At 43.3% G+C, this 19,865-nt stretch overlaps 1 protein-coding gene across 6 annotated transcripts in view; it reads left to right on the top strand.

Annotated features, from left to right (window-relative positions):
• Nucleotides 1–19,865, top strand: part of zfhx4 (zinc finger homeobox 4) — a 308,281-nt gene that overhangs the window by 223,770 nt on the left and 64,646 nt on the right. Inside the window, exon 1 of one of the 6 annotated variants that reach the window (XM_042399191.1) lies at nt 1,607–1,980. The exons of 4 other annotated variants lie outside the window; for them this stretch is intronic. The gene's annotated coding sequence lies outside the window, so the exon portion shown is untranslated. Of the gene's footprint in view, nt 1–1,606; nt 1,981–3,350; nt 3,370–19,865 lie in introns of those variants that run through there. One more of the 6 variants, XM_042399193.1, reaches the window with a different exon arrangement.

Below are 19,865 nucleotides of genomic sequence, written 5' to 3'. Positions count from 1 at the left end.
GACGCCTCTGTTCCTCACCTCGACCCACCCACCCCCTTTGTCAGAGACCTCTCTAAACCCAGAATAAACAGCCTCGGGTCGGGTCGGGCTCGGATCTCTTGGCTTCTTAAGGATCCAGTTGGTATGGGTGCAGTCCAGTCAATGTGGCTGCAAAGTAGACCTAGTAGTTCACTTGCCAGCAGCAGCCTTATCATCACATCCCAAGCCCCGGCTCATGCAGTTCAATTCACCCCCAGCTTCGATTTTTTCCATGAAGGCGAACAAGATCTCTTGATTTTCTCCCCGATTGAGACTGTGTAAAGTCTTCCTCTTGCCCAAAAGCCACTATTAAGAAACCGGGGGAAAAACACACAGTAAACGGTTTGCATTGAAAGGATATAGGGCCAACAGACCGATGCACTTTGTAAGGACACTAAATGTAAACGCCAGTGAATGGAGCTTTGAATAGAGAGGGGGATGTGTGACCCTGTATTGGATTTTGCAGTTTGGCTCTATTGAACCCACACGGGGCCTCAGCGGTCCCGAAAGGGCAGTGATGACTTTCCAACATGTGCTGGATTACTGTGATGCATTGTGGCTTTGATTTTTAAGCTTGGATGTTTATAAGTACCATATATGCAACAGCTCAGATACAATCTCCTCACTTCCAGGAAAAAAAACAGTATATTATTATAGGCTACGATATAAAAAAGACAAAACTGCACATCCATGTGAAGCGTAAATTACTCACATGTGTGTGAATGCGTTTTGTGCCTTTGTACTGAAATTATGTTACATATAAAATCTGTTCAATGTGCAGGCCCGTCTTTATGCGCGACACAAGGCGGTTTTGTTGGTTCGACTCTCTCTCTCTCTCAGGTGTTTTTTTTCCCCTCTTCTTTTGCTTCCTCGTGCACATTATTGATAAAAAAAAGCGTTATTCACAAAGATCAAATCTTTCATTCATTTTCATAAATTGTTCCAAAGCTTGTAGAAACTCACACAAGTATTTTTTTTTATATTCTAACATTTCTTGGAATCCGCACAGACTCTTTCATTCTGCGCATCTTAGAATTAGTAATTCACCTGTAGTGTCATAATCAATAAAATCAAACTGTAAAAATACACAAATAAGCATCAGAGGAAAAACAAAATAGTCATTTTATATTTGTTAAATCAGATGTGTTGCAGCACTCTCCGCTTCAGTACAGAAATATTCATTTGCAAAACTTGTTTTCATAGACAAAAATGACTTCTAAGTACTTCTAAGTACTTCTTAGTCCAGCCTGTTTGGTGTGCAGGAAGCGGTTGTCCATTGTTCTACATGTGATTTGGCCCTTAGAGAGAAACCATACAAAAGGATTTTTCTGCGCGCATAGACCTATGCGGCCGCCAGGGCTCCGTGTGCGCGTCATTTGCAATGTGGAGACTGTTGATCAACTCACTAATTACACTTCTCTCCTCTCTCCCTCCCTCTCCGTCTCTCTTTTGCTCCCTCCCTCTCTCTCTCTCTCTCTCTCCCTCTCTCTCTCTCCCTCTCTCTCTCTCTCTCTCTCTCTCATTCGCTCTCTCTCTCTCTCTGTCTCTCTACCCATTCCCAGAGTGCATATCGGGAAATAGACACACAAAGACATGCGCACTCAACTTAATCAGCCATTTTTTTAAACAGGGCTAAAACGATAATAATTAGCAGAATAAAGACATATCGGATTTTCATTTCCTTTCCTCCGTTTCCCGACCCCCGTCCACAAGAGAAACTGCGAGGCAGCCCGTCGACACGTCGTTTCACCGCCACCGGAACCAAAATAAGGGATAGCTCTCAAAACGCTTGACATTTGTGATTTTACCCCCTTTTCCCAATATAAAGTTGGAGGATTATTGTAATTTTCCCTGTTTTTCCACGTTTTGATTGTCCAATTTCGCAAGCCGCTGGATGTGACTGTTTTATAAACCCAAGAGCAAAGAGAGAAGCGGAGGTGACGGCTTTGGAGGGGGAAGAAAGTAAGTTTTTTTTCCTTTCCACCTCTCCCTTTAACTTTTATTGAGTAGTTTGGGGTGTGTGTGTTAAATTTAGGGGTCGGGTATCGATTATCTATCTAGCTGGTGGATCTTTGACATCGGGGCTGTTTGGATAACAGGTGCTGGGTGTTTTTAGTCCAGAATAAAGGCGGATATCGTGATGTTAGTGCAACTCCGGCGCTTTGGCTACAATAAAACAAGCGACTGACAGGGTCGGAGGCGTTCTTACGCATGTGTCCGTGGTATTACAGGAGGATATCACGTCCAGACCTGCCTTTTTCAAAGTTTATATGAGTGTTATTGAGACCTTGTGGTGGATAGATACACTGAATACTCCACGTTAGGTATAACGAGACGAGACAAGCGTTTCCCCCTTTTGTGGCTTTGTAGTGCGGATATGGTGTTGCCTTTCCAGGAGTCCGATCCCTCGGACATGTCCGCTTTGAGCTTGTTTCTTGTCGAGGGGTCCGACTTGATGTTTTCCTCCCCACTTCCCGACAGATGATTTCAGTCCCCAACCATCAGATATCGCATTTGAACGCATATTTCGGATGCACCGCAGCGCTCAAAGCTAGTTTTTGAACACATCGGGTTTCGTGCACCTTCCAGGCATTCACGGCCGAAGTGACACGATCAGTCTCCCGACACGATCCCTCTTCGTTTGACTAAGTGTATGTGTTTAAAATAGGCGAAATAACACCTTTATAAAAGGATCATTACAGAAGCAAGGTGCATTTTGCTGATCACGGTGTATACATCTTTACCTGCTGCGCTTAAAAAGTAGTCCCACTTTATCGAGGCGTGGGTGGCTACGTCGCCCAGGAGGGAGACCGATCGTTGGGCTACTGATAGCACGGCGAGTCCCTTTAGAGCCAGCCAACTCCCGGGTCCCTTGTTTTTCTTAAACACCGGTGTTTGAAAGATAAGACTGTCTGAAAGACACACACTCTGATGATATTCATTGATATTAACACTTTTTCAAAAAAAAAAAAAAAAAAAACCGCCTTCCATCCTTTGCCTATAAATTCCATTTCCACCCTCGATTCCCATCCGCGTCCGTGAGTTCATAATTCCTCTCCTCATATAAATTGTCATTCTCTTATTTCCCGGAGATGCGGGTTGTAACACCTTGTTTAAGTCGTCGTTTACTCTTGTTTTGTATTAATTTAGAGGAGGCAGAGCGCAGAGGTAGGCACTCTCAGGTATTTTTGCGCCCTCATGGCTGTTTTTTTTTTTTTTTTTTTTTTGAGGTAGGTAGATAGACTTGGCTCGGATTGGGACGCGACAGTGACAGGGGGGACATCGATCGCACGGGAGGAAAAAAAAAAAACAAAACATCAGGGCCAAGGGGCCAGTCACTCTCCAACCCGGGTATGTAACGGAGTGTGTGTGCGTGGAGAGCCTGTAGCCTGTACGCTCCAAATGAACGGTGCGCCAGTAGAGTAAAGGCGAGCTTTTTACAGGACTGTCTCTATTTATACCCGGCTTTTCTGGCTTTTTAATATGGATTTCAGCACGTATTTATCTCCGAAAATGGAGGCTTTTTAATATTTTTTTTCCAATTGTATAATACTTTTAAAATTGTTTGGATTATTGAATGCGTACAGGTTTTATACACAGAATGTAAGCCCACTTTTTAAATCAAAATACGGAGTTTCTTTGTTTAATCATTAAAGGCAAATTAGGATCGTTATTAGTGATTTAATAATCAGAATGTATTAATATTATTATTATCATCATTATCATTATAATGATAATAATAATTAGCCAATTATAGGCTGATTTTTACATTTAGAATCAAAATTATAGAAAGACACTCACGTTTTCCATCAGTTAAATAGTAACTTTAATCAGATCAATTTTATAGATTGATAAACTATGAACACTTGTTTTTTTGGGTAGGATGGATCTTCTGTCTAGTGTGACGATTTAATTGCATCTGCATAAAATCCTACATTTCATTACAAAAATACAGCTTAGGCCTAATAGGAAAAAAAAATTCCAAGAAGTGAAATTATAAGACAAGATGATCCCGTCTAATTGCAGTGAATTTCATCAGTTAATGATGGTATTGTCTCACTCTATAGTAATAGAATCTCTATGTTATTTTTCTTGTCTTGCAAATGAGGGAATTTTTGAGGTTTATGTTTGCAAAAGCCCAGGCCCCTTGTTTTTGTTTTTCTTTGCGGGAAGTCTTAGCACTATCAAAGGCTGAGTGTGTATATCTCTGCATGTTAGTTAAGCAGCTTGCAACGTTCATTTTACCCGTAGCAGTGGAGGGGAGGGATAAAAAAAACATATAGTGTGAGAGATGGGCAGACAGCCCTGGGAGGACAATAGCTGTTGGCTTGAAAATGCTTCTTGATTATTAAAAGCTAATGCATTTTCAGCATTGCAGCCTTCATTAAGGGTGCGGATGGTGGTGGGTGGGTGGGTGGGGGGGGGGGGCGAGAGGGATGAGAGAGGGTACTGGGAGGAGGAGAGGATGGGAGAGAGAGGGAGACAGGGGCTGAGTCTGTCCTATAACTCCTGGGCCCAAGACACATGCAGCTAGAAGATTGGCTCGGGCCTCTCCTAGGGGTCGACAATGTGTCATTTCCACCCGGCTAGATTGCCCTCTGCCTATCTGATATTAATGTGCAAATCAATATTTCAGGGATTAAATTTCCCTTCTTCATTTTTTATGGTTTCTACCTCAATAAGTCTCCCGTCTAATAGAGGAGGCTGGATGATTTAGAAGCCTTTGCTGCAGAAAGAGAGGGAGAGAGAGAGAGAGAGAAAGAAAAAGAGAGGAGCTTTGCAACAAGGCTATCGCTGCATTTTAATGTTCTTCTTCGTGGATCCCCATAGGCCCTTAGTAAGGAGGGCTATATCGCTGCTTTACAGTGTAAAGACACCCAATTTGGCTAAAAAGGCAGAAAGGGAAAATATGAGTCCGGTTGAATACTTAAGACGCTGTGGTAATCCGAGTAGCAGGTATTAAAGGGGAGCCCCCCCCAAAGACACACACACACACACACACACACACACAGCAACATCCAAACCTGCATTACCAGCCGTCATGGTTGAGCGAACAGTATGGCTTACTACAAGGCGGACTGCTATAACAATATATTTTTTTCTTCTTCTCTTTCTCCTCCACTTCTTTGCCTTTTTTGCATACAAGGCCATCAACATCCATTGGAGAGATTTACTCTCCTGCGTAATAACATCTGGCGTATGTGTGTGATAGAAATGAATCACTCTGACACAATGACCTGTGTATGATTATTGGGGGAAAGGAGGAGCGTATTACCATAGTCATAATGCTGCATCTCATTGAGAGTCAACTAAATGAGCTTGGACCCTTTGACTCCCCATAGACATTCATTAAGGGACGGTGCACACTGAGGCGTCTGTCTGCCAATAGGTGTGTGTCTGTGCGTGTGTGTTTATTTAATCCTCCTTCCTGTACCATCTGGTGCGTGTGTGCATGCGTGTGTACGTGCGTGACCAGCAGCAGCAGCAGCACAGTGTGAATTTCCTCCCACACTCAGCCCCCAATTTTTCCCCCCTCATTCAGCCTTTGCAGCAGAGGAGAGTAGACTATTTTAACATACCCTTGATAGGGAGAGTGTCAGCGAGTGAAAACAAGAAAAGAGAGGGAGAAAGAGACAGAGGAAGAGGCACAAAAGAGCTCTAATTGTAGCACGACCGCTTGGCTTCCTCCCTGATTCACGGCCATTACGATGTGAAAAGCACAACCGCCTGTCCTCCATTATCAAAACGGCAGGCCTACACACACTCTCACATCCATCCACTGGGGGGAATCATGTAGATTTTTCGTCTCTTATCTATGGCTCACATAACTGCTATCATTTCTGGTCATCAGCCTCGAGTAGCCTCAATATCGAACGTATCCAGCATTTTCCTCACATGAATGAGGGGTGGCTGAATTTACAAAGTAAAAATACATTCTTTATATTTTAAAGGTTTCCGTGCTGGAGCATCTAAAGACATATATTTAGCTTCAGTCGTCTCCTACTCTGGCGGGCCCAAGTTATCATTTTCAGGCTCTCTCTTTCACACTTCTCCTTAAGGTTTTTCATGGATGGAGTTTTATGCAACATGTATTATGCAACTGATTGAAGCATGTTGTTTTTGATGCAAAAAGCTATCTAACAACTGAATATTTTAGGGATATCGAGGTGTGACAGTCTCTTGGTTTTGTAGTGTGTGTGTGTGTGTGTGTGTGTGTGAAGGGTGAAGGTCTGCAGTAGTAGTGTTAGGGAGGCCTGTAGGGGGAGAAGCTAAGAAGTCTGCAGCAGCTCAGCATTCTGTCTCAAAGAGGGGGGGCTTCCTGTGTCAGCCCTGGGGCACCACCGCTAACACACACACACACACGCACACACACACTTTCTCTCTATCACACACACTGTGCGAAAGGCGGAGGAGGGTTAAAGACTTGGAACGAGATCAAGCCACTCCGTAGCTCCCGGGGAGGGTGCTTGTGAATATGCGAGTTTTAGTGTAATTAGCACTTAATTATATTAACATATGCAAATTGTCAGGCGGAGAGCTTGTACCGCCGGTGGGTATCGGCCAGGATACAAGTGACTCCATTGTACCACCACGGCAGAAAAAAGAATAATGGGTGTGTGTAAGGCAACCAGCCAGCAGCCAGCCAGCCCCCCGTGCTAACACATAACCAGCTAGCTCATTTAAATCTTTGGCTGGCCGCTTTGCCAAATTTCATTAGTCGCCATGACGACGTGGCTAATTTTGCTGACTAATGTCCCCTGATCTGTTGTCAGTCAGGATGGGTGTGCATCCTCCTAACACCCCTGTCCCCCCCCCTCCCCAAAACATGAGAGGGTTAGAGTAAGAGAGGCCCGACTGTCCAGATTAAACCAGCTCACAATGACTCCTATTTACACACGTTCCGCTTGTACGAGCATTTGCATATTCAAAAATACTCTGCCATCTTTCCTTGTCTGCTGTGTGTTTGCATGTGCACTCGTGCATTGGCAAGGTTGTGCGCATGTGGCGGCATTGTGTCGGAGGGGACTACAACAGTTCAGTTGTGCGTCGTGTGTGTGTGTGTCAGTCTGCGTGTGTCACATGTATAACACACTGCCGTCTGTGAAGTGAGACCGCGACTGTGAGACTGTGTAGTAACATAGCTGAATTTGTTTTTGATTATTGTACAAGACGGAGATTCTGGTAAAGAAAAGATTGAGCCTAAATAACAGGGACAAGGAGTTCTGCCTTTGAAACTTTCAGCCCGTCTTTTCATTCCATCCAAATATCTAATTACAACACATCTTTATAGCTACCCCCAACCGAGCAGCAGGACTTTTCTTTTTTTAGAGGGGAGGGTGGACAAACATTTAATGTTCTGTGCTTCCCGCTAGCCAAAGGTGGATAGAGATTGGGCCTAGTTGGTGCTACTAGTACTTGCATGCTAATCCTGTTTTTTGACAGGAACGTAAACTGATATAATTGCTTTTCAGAGGCAGGAACGGCGGTTTATACAAGTGTGAAAGCACGGGAAAGGGGATTAGCATTATTTTGCATAATGCTGGGCAGGCGCTGAATGGGGCATTGAACGCTTGACTGGGTGACAGAGATGAAAGAGAGATGAAATGCTCTACCCCTCTTCTCTCTCTCCCTCCCTCTCTCCCCTCCAGTCCCTCTGTCTCTGGCCGCTGTTGCCGGTAGAGGACTGTGTTTGCTGGAGAGGACCCCGGAAACACCAGGTTGGTGTTTTTGGCTGTTTGTTCGGATGCCAGCAGATGGAAGCTGTCATGTGAGGCAATATGTATGATAATAGAGTAACTGTGGAGACTGGTAAACTCCAGGCTTCCTAAGCCTCCATGTATATACTAAACTGCATCCCTAAAGCACTGGAGTGTGCAATTATGTAGTGGATGGATGTGGCTCAGGTAGCATTTACATGGAAGGAAGGGAGCGGCTTTTATGGATCAAATCAAACTACACTGTTCTTACATTTTCCTTTATTGAGATGTTTGCTGAGGATTTGGTCGGATATCGTGTGGGTAGAGGGAACTATGGAATTGCGAGGCAGGTGTGTTTTATGTGAATGCCATGTGCGTCTGTGTGTGTGTATGTGAGCACTGGCGGCAGGAGGGGGAGGACACAAGGGTGGTGACGCAGCTTAAAATTGCCACCGTGACTTCCATATGACCCGACTCGACTTTGTGAGTAATTTATGATCAACCGTCATCATTGCTATTGCATCTGGCGTATGGAAATGATCCCGGGTCGAGGGAGGGGTGTGAGGTAGGGTGGTGGAGAACATGAACGCCACAAAGGCCGGTGTGGCCTGTTTTTGTTGTCTCTCATTGGACAGGATCCTCTTTCTTTGACCTTTTGCACGCCTTCCCTCGCCTTTCATATGCTAATGCCGGCCAGACCCGAGGAGGAAATGTGCTGGAGCTGAGTGGAGGAGGACAAAGACTCCCTCTCTCTTTCTCTGCCTCCTTTCCACGCTATATCTCCTCTTTTCTTGCCTCTTCCCCTCTCAAGCAACTTGACAGACTTTGGCATGAAAGGAAGTGAGTGCTTAGCGGATGGGAAAGGTGGGGATGGCGTTCTTGCTGTGACCCGCGCCACCTGTGAGGATCAAGTGCGCTGCAGCGATCCTCGGTTATGTGTACGTGGACTGTTATTTTGAGTGGCCCTTGTAGTGTGTATTGCAGATCGGTAATCGTTTGAGCCACGCCGCCGGTAGTGTTATAGCTCAAGCCGAGTCAGTTGAAGAGTGATTTGTTGCTTTTCCAGTGAAGCTAGTCGAGTTGTCATACAGGGTCTATATTTCTCTCTGTCTCTCTTTGCTCTGCTAACTCTATCTTCTCACAACCAGTAAAGTACTGTCTCTGGCGGGGTAAAAGGATACTAATATAGTTACTACAACCTTCCCCTAACATAATACTCCAGTGCACCACTGTTGAGCATGACGTGGTTCCGAGGCTCTTTTGGCTCTGTTATGGGAAGGGGGCATGTTATCTGTAGGAAATGTAATTTTTGTCCTCATTGAAATCGTTCATTATTGAGCGCGGTTATCTAAATGTTTTTGTTGCTGTTGGTCCTGCGCCAGTCAGGATTGCGTTACCCTCTCTCTCTCTCTTTCTCTCACTCTCTCTCATATGTCTCTCTCTCTCTCTCTCTCATGTCTCTGTGTCTGTCTCTCTCTCTCTCTCTCTCATCTCGCCAGGCCTTCATCAGTCTCTTAAGGGAAAATAGAAAGAGGGGGATTTTTCTCTTCCCTCTGTGCTCCATCCCGTTCTCAGGCTCTCCTGCCTATTTTGCATCAGCCATCTCGTACAGGATATTAGCCATGGAAAAACATGGGTCTGGGTATTTCATTTAGAATAATATGTTTATTCTTTTCATTTCAAAGTGGAAGTGGGGGGATTTCGTAGGGTGGGGAAAGAACAATCGGGGCCGTGTGTTCGAGGACTCTGTCTGTTTGATCTGAGGTCCTGTGGGCCCTGGGGGTGGCTGAGATTCTCAGGTTTAGGTCAAACAAAATGGACTGGTGAAAAAATGAGGCCTCTCTCTTTATCTCATATTATCTCACTGATTTTCGTTCTCTGTGTTTCTCTGTTGGTGTTTCTGTCTCATGTTCGCTGTTGGTTTCTGTCACGTCTTTCATTTGCATCTCTTGATGTTTTTCTTTTTGTTTTTTTTTCCTGTTGACAGGCATGGCATGTCAGGTAGGGAGGAGAGTTAATCGCAAACAGTGACTGGGCGATCAGAATGCAACAAGAAACTTTTGCTTTCTTGCTGTACATTTTGTTAACAGTCATTTTGTTTCTGTCCATCGGTGTAAACTTGAAGCTGCGGTTACCTTTCATACTATGACATTGCTTGTCCTCTATGCTCCTCGATGCAGTCACTGTGAAGGACACTTGCTCAGCCCTTCAGGTCCATTTGAGTGCCTAGAAGTCCTCATCTTACATTTTCAACAAAGCATTCGGCAGGCTTTTATTTTAGAAAGGTTTGTCTCTGTTGTACTTATCAACAAAATAATGCACAGTACAAAAGGTTATATGCCACATTTTATCGATCGCTCTCAGAAGTACTTTCATAGTTGCAAAAGCTGGCAAACCTAAAAACAAACAAAAAAATATGCACAACTACCTCATGCACACTGAAGTTGAAGACAAGCTTTGAGTTGAGAGGGGGGAGAAAAAACTTGATGAATGACTAAGTTTCTCCAGGTTTGAGAGAAGATACACCACAATAGCACAAGACGTCTCATGACAAATGATACATTCTCTTCCTCGTTGGCCAAAGACAAAGGCGGGGATTGAAGAGGCAGAGAGCCCAGTCACATGACACAGGCACATTAGACCTTAAGGAAAAAAATGGAGAAGTAAGGCGACGGTGGGTACTGTATATTGGTGGAAATTTAAAAAGATAGAAAAGGTGATAAAGAGAAGCGAAAATTAGAATAAACAATGATACGTTTTTTTTTTTCCATCAGGATATCTGCATCAAATCACCTTTACTTTCTCTGCAGTTCATGTGGATTATTTGTACGTGTGTCGCCGTCTGCATGTTACTGCATGTGCATGTGTGGCTCCATATATAACATGATTGGCATGCGGTATCCCTGAAGGCAATGGATATCAAGGCCATTGGCAGGGCTCGTCAGGGAATAAGTGGCTAATTAATTATGCATGACTTGTGGGCTTAAACAAACAGTGTAATGAGAGATGAGACAAATTTACCAAAGAATTTATCCCTAGCTGCATGAAGACCTTCTCAATTATTCTATTATTATTATTCTAATCATTATTATTATTATTATTATCATTATAAAAACTGACCTAGTTACATGAGAACTTATATACAATTTAAAAAGAAATCATGATTTTCTTTAGTTCCTGAAAATGCGATTTGCACTGTAGGTGTACTTGCAAGATAGTGTTATAGTAAGGTATGCCTCTGGTGAAAATACAAATATTACTTAAGCAGGTGCCAAAATAATAACCCATACGGCCACACTAAATATGATCATAGTTCTGGCTCATTTTGTAACTACAGGGATATATGAACAGTATTACAAAAATACAAGGATCTTTCCTTTTTCAGTGTAGTGTGTGTGTGTCTCAGTCTGATCTAATACAGGCAAGCAAGCATGTGTCTCCACAACTCCCCTGAGGAGACTCCAGCCAACACTATCCCTCTCAAACCTTGCCTCTCTTTTTTTTTTTTTTTTTTCTGGCCTGGCACCAGCCGTGGAATAATCTTTAATTATTTGCTTTTAAAAAGAAGGAAAAAAAATAAGACTCCTTTTTTTCCTGTGACAGTAAAGAAGAAGAGCAGAGCAGGCGTAGGAATGTTCTTGTATATGAAATTGTAGGTATTAACGGGGCCGGTTTTGTCAGCGGTTTCACTGATGTATCAGCTCTCTGCCCCTAGACTAAATAAAGAGGGGAGTTTTGCCGTGTTTCATCCCAGCTTAGATGAGCAGATATAGGAAGGCTTTGGAGGAATTGTTAAAAAAGCAAAGTATGGCTGAAGAATGTACCTCTTCCTTAACACAATACCCAAACAAGTGTCATAACGTGGTGATGGATGGTCCTGCGTTCTCTTTGGCTTGTCAGAGTAACTCTTTTTATATTGTTAAAGTAAAGGCAGAGATTTCCTATGTATAATTAAAAAAAATAAGATATGTAGCGTGTCTGTTTAAATGTGGCTTTGCTTTTGCAGCAAGCGTAATCTGTGTGTGTGCGTGTGTGTGTGTGTGTGTGTGTGTTTGAGCAAGAACAAAAAAAAAAAAAGAAAAAAGAGAGAGATATTGCTGACTCTGGTCTTCAGCTGCCTTGTCATTGACCTCCACGGTCCCCTGGTTGTCACATTAAGGGCAATGCAACACTCACACACACACACACATATGTACAGAGAAAAAAAAAGAAGAGAAAGACGGAGAGCAAGAGTTTCATTTCATGTTGATAATTTAACAGTAAGTACAGTGAGAAGTCTTTTTATGTTACATGTTAGATTTCAATATGCTATTGTGTCACTTCTATCTAATAGCGGTTATTTCCTACAGCGAACAGTAAGGTAATGGGTCCATTTCATCTCAGTTCCCTCTCAGCGGGCTGGCCCTGGATTTGCGTGACATGGTGTTTATTTGATAAAGGAATATTGCGGTGCTAATCTAAAACCACGCTAATTACATCTGACAGATGTTTGTTTGTAGTGAAATCCAATTAAAATGTACACTTTTCAACTCCATTGCTCATTTTTTTTCTCCCTCTCCTCCCCCCATTCTCTTTCTTCCCTCCCACGGTAACCAGAAAAAGAGCCTATGATGGCATAAATAACAACTGTGCTTTCCTTGTGGTTTTTGTGAGAAGAGGGCAAACTCACAACAGCTGTCAGAAAAAGGGGGTTTGTTTAAAAAGCAAATGGCTTTGGTCTAAAGTTCATTTGGAGACCTCTCTAATTAAATAGAGAGCCAAAAGCTTAAGTTAATTAGTAATTCCCTGGGTCCAGAAATTAGACCTGTCACGAGTATTCGAGCTCTTGGAAAGCCAAAAGGTATGTGTGCATTTGTGTTTTGTGTTTTTCCACAAATCCCTTGTGCCTGCTCCCATCTCTGTACACAAGTGTGCTTAAATGTTTGTTCATCTGCTTGTTTCTTATGCAAGGCCCGCACATTTTTCCCTGTTGAAATGCTCAAGACATTAATGGTCTTTTTGTGGTGTGTCAGAGAAGTGCTCGGGAGATGTTTAAGTGAGGGGCACATAGCTTGTGGCGTCAGTCAGGATACCTGCCCTATGATTATGTTTATGAAGATAATAACAGGGCTAGGGTCCCGCCGAGTACCGTCTTTAGAAAACAGTGGGGGTTTGAACTTTAAACTTTATTGTTACCCCTGGAAAAGATCTGGAAGGTTCGGTCGCATGTCAGAGATATGTCTGTACAATTAGTAAGGTGTCTCTGTGTCCTTACTGTTAACTGTAAAAGCAGATGTCTTCTTCTTCTCTTCTTCTCTTCTTCTCTTCCTCTCTTCCTCTCTTCTCTTCTCTTCTCTTCTCTTCTCTTCTCTTCTCTTCTCTTCTCTTCTCTTCTCTTCTCTTCTCTTCTCCTCTCTTCTCTTCTCTCGTATATGACAGTGTAATTGGAAAGATAAGCACAGGTTAGGCAAACATAAATCAGCTGACTTTGACACAATGGAGAGACAAGGTGTCCTTACCTATTGACACTATAATAAAGTAACACCTAACATTTAAGGCAGCTAGCAGCCACGCTGTGGTAGTACAATCTATAAACTAATATGTAGTCTATGCTACCACCAGTTTGTTTTTCGTGCACAAACAGTAGAGTGGCTTGCATGGCACTTGATCCTGATAGACATCTTTCACCAAATAGGGCAACATTTGTGACATTTTTACTTTCCTATAAAAGGAATGAGGTTCTGGCAACAAGTAGCGAGAGTTACTACATTAGTTTGTAATGCTTAATAATAGGTTCCAAAATATCAGCAGGACTCACTGCTCTTGCAAAACTGATTTCAGTTTTTAATTTCAGGCTGCTGTGCCTGTGAGGAGGAAAGTATTTTAAGAATATATCATGCTCCTTTTGAGTCTTAAAATAAGTTACAAATACAAGTTGTTTCACAAGCGTCGCAGTTATCATAGCATAAAATAAGCAGAGAATTTGAGGCTCATGGTAGTTGATACAGTATAACCAGCCGTTTATATTTGCCAGGTGGATGTGAAATGCCTGCGTCAGAGACTGCTCTGTGTGTCTGTCTGTGAGTGTGTGCTATCCTTGACTGACGTGGACAGTGTTTGCTTAACCTCTTCTGCGCTGCACTACCACGGCCTTGTCAATTTAAGTGTGTGTGTGTGTGTGTGTGTGTGAGAGAGAGAGAGAGAGAGGGAGCAATGGTAGCTTTCATTTTTCATGTTCCCAGCAGTATTTTTTCTAAACAAACCTGCTGAGAGGCAGAGTGAGAGATAGACAGGGGTCTGAATCAACACAAATGAGTGATATGTGTTGTTTTTTTTTCCTGGGCTGGTATATAATTGTGTGCGTCCACACACCCCAAGAGAAAACATGCATTTGAGAGACCAGATTTTTTTTTTTCCAAGCTTTGTATTTAGCAGGATTATTAATTTCACTGGGCAAATAATCCCACCCTGCTAACCCGCCCCCTTCAACTTGCTATGTTATTGCAGAGAGGAGGTGTGTGTGTGTGTGTGTGTATGGTCTCATGCTTTAGCCTCATCCAAAAGATAAGACTGTGATTTATGTAACAGCTAAGCCCTTTCATATTGTGTATGTTGTACCTTACAAGAGCATGATGAGCAGGCTAGATTAATATTTATTTAGTACAGGCAAATCAAGGATTAAGCAGTCATCATTTTAGCACTAATCCATGTCTCTGGTGAGATGCAGAGACAAAGAGAGGCAGATTACTAAACACATAACGCCACAAAACCACAATTAGTTGGTGACTTGCTTTCCATCAGCTGTGTAGAAGGAGAGATGGACAGTAGATGTGCAAACACACACACACCAAGTTTTGCTTTTGTGTAATCATCCCTTGCTCTCTTACCTATTGTTGTCACTGTTAGTCTGCCTCTCCCTGACTTTTAACTTCTATTTCTCACCCTCCTTTTTTTTCAAAAGAAGCCCTCATTGAAATTAGCAGTGGTTTGTCTGATTCACTCATCTGACGTAAATGTGTCTCATGATCTTTCCACTGTCCGAACACACATGCACACACACACACACACACTCTCTCTCTCTCTCTCTCTCTCTCTCTCTTTCTCTCTCACACACACACAGACTGACACACATGCATGAGCAATGAATACTTCTTTCTTAGCTGCAACCACGTGGGAGAGGGACAGTTTGCTTATACTGTGTGAGCCTGTGGGTGCGGGTCTGTGTGTGTGTGTGCGTGTTTGTGCGTGTGTTTGTATGCGTGTGTGTTACAAGTTACTTGGAAGTCTGTAAATAAAATTACATTCTTTACTAATTGAGTTAAACTGCTTTGCTGGAGATGTGGCAAAAAAGATGAAAGCTCCCTGTGTATGTTTTGTGTTTGTATGTTCCGAGTCCATGTGTGTGAAGGGTGGTAATCTAGTTAGCTCTTAGCACTCTCAGGTGGTAACCAAGAGGGATACTGTTTGTGTGTCCACGTTTGCTAGTCCTGTTCTCAAGCTTCAGCATATGCAAAGTGTCATACTTAGCCTTGCAAAGCAGATAATCAAGAGCTGGAGTTGGAATAGACAAAAAAATAGGGTGTGTGTGTGTATTGTCTGTAGGGGGGCACCCCTCACATGGGGAGCAACTACAAGAAACAGCAAAAGGGCAAAAAAGAGCATTGGAGAGCTGTTGCAGTGTAGGGGGGGGGCGATTTGGGAGAAAAGGGGCGGTGGGGGGGGGGGGGGGGGGGGGAGTCCAAACCAGATGTGAGGGCAATTGAGAGAAAATAAAAAGAAGAGAGACGAATAAAAAGAATGAACAGACAAGTCGTGCTGCGATAGAGAAAGACAGGGAGAAGCACAGAGAGAGAGAATGCCATCCTCAGTTCCCCTTTGCCCTCCTTCCTCTCTCTCTCACCCGGCCACTGAATGTTAATGGCTTTTCTGCCGCCCCCCCCCACTCACACTCACACACACACACACATATACACACACACACCAGCGCTCGCCCCCTACCACCACCCACCCCCCTCCCCCATGGACACTGGCGCATTGTTTGTGGCAGTGCTTCTATTCTTTCAAACTTAATTACCTTCTTGCCTTTTGTGGCGTCAGGGGCTGGAAGTTTTGCTCCGTGGCAGTGGAGGTCGTCACACATTCTTTGGCGGTGCATTCCCTTAATCTGGGGGGTGGAGGGGGGTGGGGGTGGGGGGGTGTGGGGGGGTTACAAGGGAGAGCGTGAGGGGAAGAGTCTAGAGAGTGGAGCTTCTATCAGCGTGCGCATCTAAGGTGGTTATAGTACACCCCTGTACACGTGTACGCACGCGTGCACGGTCATAATAGTCAGGGCATAGGCTGCCCTTTGTTTGTGCGGTTCATTTCCAATCAACCCTAATTAACTAGAGAGTGTTTCCAGATTGCCGGCAAAAGAAAAATCCCCACTTTTTTTCGCTCCCCTCGGTCTTTGCTGTTTTGAGTTCGAGGAAGGGGAGGAAAAAAAAAGTGGAGGCATTAGCTATGTAGATTGGCTTTGCCTTTGATGCTGGAAAAATCTTTAGCAAGGGCAGTAAGTGGTGACTGCGACCCAGCAGTGTCTGACTGTTTATTTTCATGTTTCAGTTTGAGTTTAGTTTGAAATATTGCCTCTTCAAAGGCATGAGACTTATGCATATATTTAGACTGGACTGTGTAAGCCCAAAGTCCATTTGTAAAAATGTTAATCCAGTCAAAGTTGTCTTTAATCCATTAAACTTTGTCTCTATGAAGATGTACAACCAGCAGATAAATACTGACACTGACCTAGGATACACATCCAAAATATTATAATGAAAAACTTCTTAACGGAAATAAATTTGACAGGGCTGTGAACTCAATAGGAAATCCTATAGTCTTTTGGGTAGTCGCCTCTAAGCAGCGACTGGAGGACTAAAGAGATGTTTTCACCTTATCCTGGTTAAAATTAGGATAAGGGCTGGTGTAATCTGACCCTCCATCAGATTTTGGGACCCATCTGTGGCTTGAGTGATATGATTCTCTTGTTCCTCTGATAAAGAAAAAAGACAACATGGCCCCTGGCTTCACCCTTTCATCTCACCTGGTCAACAAGTTTATTTTTGCCTACTTGACTTGTTTTTTTGTTTTCTCTCATCTCACATGTTGCTGGATATTTCCTGAGTTGCCCATATATATATTTTTTTTTTTTTTCATCTAACAATGAAATATCAGGTACCGACCTGAGGGCAGCTGGGTGTAATATTACCTAAGCAACCAATGAGACCAATTTACTTGTCATCAACCTGAGGGATAGAACTTGCATACCTGCTCTAGGAAAAGAAAAAGAGCCCACTTCCGTCCTCTACATTTCTCCTTATTATTTACGCTCCCCCTCCTCCTCTTAACCTTTCTCTCCATTCTTTTGCCTCCTCCTATGATTCGAGATCATTGCTCATGTAGGCGTAATTTTGATTTTGATTCGCTAAAAGGCATTTTTGAGGAGTAGGTAATTTGTCGAACAAGATTCCTGTGCTAAATGAAGTGGCTTTTGCTTTAGGTGTCTGGGCCACACCTTGCAATAATGATAAGGTGTCTTTTGGTAATGAAGGCCTTTGCTCACAAGGGAGACACAAGGAAGAGGACAAGCGGACAGAAAAGGGTGTGGGGGGCATTGGGGAGATCCACTGCATCTAGCGTCTAATATTACACCTCCAGGCTACAAACAACGGCTGCATGAAAACCCTTTGTGAGGTTAAGAAGTAAAGAAGACAAAAAGCACTTGGTCACGCAAATGCCCTCCCCCCTCTCATCCTTTTGCAATTTTCTCCCTCTGTCTTTTCTTTTAACACTTTAGACAGAGAGCATTAGGCCCACTTCTGCGATTGCGTGCATATGTGTGTGTGCAGGCATGCATCGGGCGCTCTTTGATGGTAGCCAAAGCCCCTCTCGCATTGTGAGGAAGAAGATAATTCCCCTCCTCCTTCATCCACTTCGTTTTTCATCCCTCCGTTTCTGCATGGCAACAAATAAACAGGTCTAATTAGACCAGAGTAGGCCTATTCATGGCACTGACAGTGGGAGATGGATGCAGGGGCTTTCACAGCGCCCTTCGCCTTTGTCTTTGGCTAACGCTTGGTGACATTTTGATAGAAGATTTGGTGTTGACTGAGGGGCCACATGCCGAGAGAGGGATGACCTTCTAGGAGACCTCAAGGAATGGACATATAGCCACAGTCTCATGCTGTCTTCTGACTTTGTTGTTTGACTTTGCTAGCTTTCATGGGTCACCTTAAGGATTCAGTCTGGGTTTAATTTAACCAGTTATTAGCTGTACTCAAACAGTTTGACAAGTGAAGGGAAAATCACCATTTTAGAACTCAGATGATCCCATCTCAAAGCACAGATCTGCCTAATTCCATTGTTTACAGATGTTATAAATATTCGCCACAGTATTAACAGCGCTGTCTGCCCTTGCATTAAAATGTCGGACAGTTAGTGATGAAGAATTTGAACCTAATAGATCCCCATGTAAACAAAGACAGCAGTGTGGCGACGCTGCAATTACAGGTTTGGCATTTAGCAGGCTGCAACTCTGGCTAATGCATGATAGTCTGACAGGAGGACAAAAGCAGGAGGAGAGTCTGACATCACCAGGAGCTCAGTGTGCCAGATCTGCACTGTGGACATCTTCTTGTCACTTTGGCTAACACTTAATTTATTATCAAACCATTTATTTCAACCCACCAAGCTTGATACAGTAATTTGACCCTCACAAATGCAGATTTGAACCATTTTGTAGCTTTTATGCAACACCTTTGTATTTGTAGAATAAGTTTCTGCGTCCATTTTTCTGACCTCTATATGATATAAGATCCAACCTCCATCAAAAACTGGAAGCGCTTTGAGAATAACCTGAGTCAGTGAGAGAGGAGGAAAGTTGGAAGAAATTAAAAAAAAGTGGAGAAATCCCCTGCTTTAGACTGCCTCTCTGTCTCTCAGGGAGCTACTGAAAAGCAGATGGAGGGATAGGGGAGAGAGCGAGGAAGGGAGGGGGGAGAAAAACAATAGGCCAAGGAGTCTCTTAGCCCCTCTCTCCCATCAGAACTAGCAGTGTCCAAAGCAGGCATTCCTGAGCTATTATTTGCCTCTCACTGGATCTGATCTGCCACTTTAATTACCTTAGTGTATGCGTGTGTATTTGTGTGTGAGCCTGTGTCCGTGTGCATGTGCGTGAAAGCAAGGGACATGCTTAATTAAAAAACAGAGGTAGGTGCGGCTCAGGCCATCTCTTTTGTTCTTCTGTTAAAAGAAGGGAACTGTTTCTGCAGTGTGGAAAAACCCGGGCTTCATTGTTAGTTTCTCTCTCTCTCTCTCTGTATCTCTATGTATCTGTCTATCTAGCTCTCTCTCTCTGTTGCGCTCTCTCTCAGATGAAAGTAGTCTGGTTGGTTAGCAGAGCGAAGGAAGCCAGTGGGGGAGAGAGAGAGAGAGAAAGAGAGGAAAGTTTCTTAGCTAGCAGTAACATGATCTGCCTTAAAAGAAACAGTAGTGGGCACTACTGCTGTGAAAGGTGCGAATGGAGAAAAACAAAAAAAAAAAGCAAGCCAGATAACTTTTCCACTTATTTATGCATGAGACAAGATGTCAGGTAATCAGGTTTTTAGAGCTGATTAGAAGTTGTTATATAGATCTCTAGAGTCTACATATTTCCGTGTCTAAAATATTATTTTGAGCTCTCAAAGACCAGACATCTCTTTACTTCTGTGTCCAGCTATGCTAAATTAACGCATGCTGAATGGATCAGGGCGACTTCAAATGCTTACACCAGGCTGCATTGCACCACATTGCTTTTTCATGAGAGAAGATGGGCCAAGTTAAGAGCTAAGACTTTAGTATTTTACTAAAGATCTAATATCCGGTCTTCTAATAGCATAAGGCATGTCCAGCTCCACTTCTGAGTTGCAGAGGACGACGAATGAATGTGTACACTCGACCTGCAGCGTCCCTACTTAAGAGTAAAATATTTAGATGCAGGGATATGCATTGCACTCACAGAAACTGTGGTATTTTACAGTGTATGTTACTTTAATCTTTTTTGAATTTAGGTTAATGACTCCATCAAAAAAGCCCTAGCTCATAGATATTTTGGAGAACAGGGTAAACTTATACCTTCCAAGACAGCATTAACAAGCAATT

The sequence above is a fragment of the Thunnus maccoyii genome, chromosome 21 (assembly GCF_910596095.1).
Source record: "Thunnus maccoyii chromosome 21, fThuMac1.1, whole genome shotgun sequence".
Lineage (NCBI taxonomy): Eukaryota > Metazoa > Chordata > Actinopteri > Scombriformes > Scombridae > Thunnus > Thunnus maccoyii.
The sequence above is the reverse complement of the archived record's forward strand: the minus strand, read 5'-3'. Positions and strand labels throughout refer to the sequence as shown.